This window comes from Ranitomeya variabilis, unplaced genomic scaffold, assembly GCF_051348905.1.
Source record: "Ranitomeya variabilis isolate aRanVar5 unplaced genomic scaffold, aRanVar5.hap1 Scaffold_193, whole genome shotgun sequence".
Classification (NCBI taxonomy): domain Eukaryota; kingdom Metazoa; phylum Chordata; class Amphibia; order Anura; family Dendrobatidae; genus Ranitomeya; species Ranitomeya variabilis.
The window spans coordinates 17,501-22,500 of record NW_027507978.1 but is presented as its reverse complement, the minus strand read 5'-3'; positions in this window follow the sequence as shown (position 1 = coordinate 22,500).

The following is a 5,000-nucleotide window of genomic DNA, read 5'->3' as shown; positions in this document are numbered from 1 at the left end:
AATTTTCAGGCGTGTGTCAGACTTCCAGGCGGGTGCAGCCGCCGGAGGTGTACCGGGGACGCTTCCAGGAGCCTGGGGGAGATTTTCTGGAAGAGTGCTTGGGACTTAGTGCAATTTTTTAGAAAATCTCGATTTTGTGAAAAATGTCACATTTCCCCTACTACCACCACAGGGGGGCGTCAATATGTTGTAAGGCACCCCAAGGCAGTGACCTAAATGCGGGTGAAGTTTGCGGTGCACGGGGGGAAAGTTGAATTTTTGGATGAAAATGCGTATTTTCATACTTTAAAAATTTCAGGCGTGTGTCAGACTTCCAGGCGGGGGCAGCCGCCGGAGGTGTACCTGGGACGCTTCCAGGAGCCCGGGGAAGATTTTCTGGAAGAGTCCTTGGGACTTAGTGCAATTTTTAGAAAATCTCGATTTTGTGAAAAATGTCACATTTCCCCTACTACCACCACAGGGGGGGCGTCAATATGTTGTAAAGCACCCAAGGGCAGTGACCTAAATGCGGGTAAAGTTTGCGGTGCACGGGGGGAAAGTTGAATTTTTGGATGAAAATGCGTATTTTCATACTTTGAAAATTTCAGGCGTGTGTCGGACTTCCAGGCGGGGGCAGCCGCCAGAGGCGTACCGGGGACGCTTCCAGGAGCCTGGGGAAGATTTTCTGAAAGTGTCCTTGGGACTTAGAAATATTTTGAGAAAATCTCGATTTTGTGAAAAAATGTCACATTTCCCCTACTTCCACCACAGGGGGGCGTCAATATGTTGTAAAGCACCCCAGGGCAGTGACCTAAATGCGGGTGAAGTTTGCGGTGCACGGGGGGAAAGTTGAATTTTTGGATGAAAATGCGTATTTTCATACTTTGAAAATTTCAGGCGTGTGTCGGACTTCCAGGCGGGGGCAGCCGCCAGAGGCGTACCGGGGACGCTTCCAGGAGCCTGGGGAAGATTTCATGAAAGTGTCCTTGGGACTTAGAAATATTTTGAGAAAATCTCGATTTTGTGAAAAATGTCACATTTCCCCTACTTCCACCACAGGGGGGCGTCAATATGTTGTGAGGTACCCCAGGACAGTGACCTAACTGTGGGTAAAGTTTGCGGGGCACGGGCGGAAAGTCGAATTTTGGATGAAAATGCATTATTTTCATACTTTGAAAATTCCAGGCGTGTGTCAGACTTCCAGGCGGGGGCAGCCGCTGGAGGCGTACCGAGGACGCTTCCAGGAGCCTGGGGAAGATTTTCTGAAAGTGTCCTTGGGACTTAGAAATATTTTGAGAAAATCTCGATTTTGTGAAAAAATGTCACATTTCCCCTACTTCCACCCCAGGGGGGCGTCAATATGTTGTGAGGTACCCCAGGACAGTGACCTAACTGTGGGTAAAGTTTGCGGGGCACGGGCGGAAAGTCGAATTTTGGATGAAAATGCATTATTTTCATACTTTGAAAATTTCAGGCGTGTGTCAGACTTCCAGGCGGGGGCAGCCGCCGGAGGCGTACCGAGGACGCTTCCAGGAGCCTGGGGAAGATTTTCTGAAAGTGTCCTTGGGACTTAGAAAAATTTTGAGAAATTTCCGATTTTGTGAAAAATGTCACATTTCCCCTACTTCCACCCCAGGGGGGCGTCAATATGTTGTAAAGCACCCCAGGGCAGTGACCTAAATGAGGGTGAATTTTGCGGTGCACGGGCGGAAAGTCGAATTTTTGGATGAAAATGCGTATTTTCATACTTTGAAAATTTCAGGCGTGTGTCAGACTTCCAGGCGGGGGCAGCCGCCGGAGGCGTACCGGGGACGCTTCCAGGAGCCTGGGGAAGATTTTCTGAAAGTGTCCTTGGGACTTAGAAATATTTTGAGAAAATCTCGATTTTGTGAAAAAATGTCACATTTCCCCTACTTCCACCCCAGGGGGGCGTCAATATGTTGTAAGGCACCCCAAGGCAGTGACCTAAGTGGGGGTGAAGTTTGCGGTGCACGGGGGGAAAGTTGAATTTTTGGATGAAAATGCGTATTTTCATACTTTGAAAATTTCAGGCGTGTGTCGGACTTCCAGGCGGGGGCAGCCGCCAGAGGTGTACCGGGGACGCTTCCAGGAGCCTGGGGGAGATTTTCTGGAAGAGTCCTTGACACTTAGAAAAATTTTGAGAAAATCTCGATTTTGTGAAAAATGTCACATTTCCCCTACTTCCACCCCAGGGGGGCGTCAATATGTTGTAAGGCACCCCAAGGCAGTGACCTAAGTGGGGGTGAAGTTTGCGGTGCACGGGGGGAAAGTTGAATTTTTGGATGAAAATGCGTATTTTCATACTTTGAAAATTTCAGGCGTGTGTCGGACTTCCAGGCGGGGGCAGCCGCCAGAGGTGTACCGGGGACGCTTCCAGGAGCCTGGGGGAGATTTTCTGGAAGAGTCCTTGACACTTAGAAAAATTTTGAGAAAATCTCGATTTTGTGAAAAATGTCACATTTCCCCTACTTCCACCCCAGGGGGGCGTCAATATGTTGTAAGGCACCCCAAGGCAGTGACCTAAGTGGGGGTGAAGTTTGCGGTGCACGGGGGGAAAGTTGAATTTTTGGATGAAAATGCGTATTTTCATACTTTGAAAATTTCAGGCGTGTGTCGGACTTCCAGGCGGGGGCAGCCGCCAGAGGTGTACCGGGGACGCTTCCAGGAGCCTGGGGGAGATTTTCTGGAAGAGTCCTTGACACTTAGAAAAATTTTGAGAAAATCTCGATTTTGTGAAAAATGTCACATTTCCCCTACTTCCACCCCAGGGGGGCGTCAATATGTTGTAAGGCACCCCAAGGCAGTGACCTAAGTGGGGGTGAAGTTTGCGGTGCACGGGGGGAAAGTTGAATTTTTGGATGAAAATGCGTATTTTCATACTTTGAAAATTTCAGGCGTGTGTCGGACTTCCAGGCGGGGGCAGCCGCCAGAGGTGTACCGGGGACGCTTCCAGGAGCCTGGGGGAGATTTTCTGGAAGAGTCCTTGACACTTAGAAAAATTTTGAGAAATTTCCGATTTTGTGTAAAAATCACCCATTTCCCCTACTTCCACCCTAAAGGGGCGTCAATATGTCGTAAGGCGCCCCTAGACAGTGACCTAAGTGGGGGTGAAGTTTGGGTCTGCTGGGTGGAAAACTGAAAAAAAGCGATTTTGTGACTTTGAGAACAAACAGAGAGCTCAAAACTTTGAAAAACGTCAGACCGCTGTCAGACTTCCAGGCGGGGGAAAGCTCTGAGGTTGTACCGAGGACACTTCCATGGCCCCCGGATTGATTTTCAAGAAAGAGTCCTTGGGACTTTGAAATTTTCCGGCGAGCTGTTTTTGGCTTCCGGGAGCCGTAGAACTTTGGGAAATCGATTCCGCTCACCGGTTCAGGGTGTTTCGAGCTAGTCCAGGTCCCAGCTACGCCGCCTGGCCTCCAAATTTCGCAAATTCGAAAAAAAAAAAAATAGAACCGGAATGAGGAAATTTCTGGCCGCCGGATCCGCCGCACGGCTCCAGGAGGTCGGACACTTTTTGACTTTGTTCCCTTAAAGTGGGGGTCGGTGTCTCACCATGCAAATACCCAGTTTTGCACACCAGCTGCAGGATATAGGAGAGAGAGGTACCTCTCGGCCCCGACCAAAATCCGTTGTTTTCGTGGTTCCTCGACTCGGGTAGGCGGTTTGGCGAGTACCCCCCTTTTGCATGGAAGTTCGCACTCGCGCCGAGACCAGGCTTCCGCGGCTCCAGGGGGACTTTTGCCGGTTGTCCGTCCCGAGTCCGAGACGCGTTTCCTGGGTCGCCCGAGCCCGAACGGACCCTCCCCACGTGGGTTCCTGTCCTCTGAGGGCGACGGTCGTCAGAAGGGGGGCAGATCCAGAGTCCTCGTCCGCAGGAGGGCTCTGGGAGGGCGGATCGCTCCTTCTGACTTTGTCCCCTCGGAGCGGGCTCGGCGTTTCTCTGTGTCGGATGTCTCCCGCTTCCGCGCCAACGGGGAGACCTATGAGAGAATCGCACCGCGACCCGGCTTCCGTCTCGAGGGCGCCCGGAGCGCGCCGGACACTCGCTTCCAGGACTCCAGGGGCACGTTTCTTCCCCGTCTCCCCCGAGGGGAAGAACGGAGGCAGGGGTTCCACCCGAGCCCCTGCCCTTTCTTCCGATCGATCTGGCTCAGCGCTCCCGGGTGGGGAGGTGGTGCCGCTCGCTCGGCCCGGGCTTTGGAGCCCGCGTCGGTTTACGGCGGGCGGTCTCCTTCCTCTGTTACCCCCCCCCGGGTTTCAGGCACTCGTCCTTGGGCGCGCACGCCGGCGGTCGCCCTCCCGTCTACGGACGGAGGCGGCCGAGCTGTGGGGAGTTTGACCCGAACCGTGGTACGGCAGCGGTCCGACGACCCGCACGGGCGAACGGAGGGGCGCCCACCCACCTCGGCGTGGGGGCCCGCCGTCCGAATCGCTCCCCGCGCGGGGCAGCACAACGATCTTCTCCGAGGGCGGCCCTTTGACTTCCAGATGCGCAGCTCGTCCGCGGAGGCCCGCGCCGCACCCCAGCGTCCGAAGGGCGGCCTCCGCGGTGGGCATCGGCGAGAGCGGCGGCGGTGGGTGGCGCTTCCACGCCACCGCCGAGCTCCGCGTTTTCCAGTCTTTTCCCGAGCCCCTACGATAGTGGGGGGATGACAGACGTGCGGGGAGGCGGGCGAGTGGGTTCTCACCGTGCGGTGTGCCCCGCGGCCGAACGCCGTCGCCTTCCCCTCGTCCGCCGTCCTCCGAGGCGGCTCGGCAGGGAGCGCGAGAGCGAGAGGGAGAGCGAGAGAGAGAGACCAAGCGGACGCCCCGGAGCGAGAAGGGAGGATGGAGAAGGAAAGACGAATCGAAGGGGGGCACGAGTTTGGCGAAGGGAGTACCCGGCGTATTGCCGCACCGGACTTCGTCTGTTCTCAACAGTCGAGACACGGCTTCGGGGGGAGACGCCGCTCGGTCGGTCACCTTTGAGGTTACGGGCAAGAGCCCGGGACAAGGGA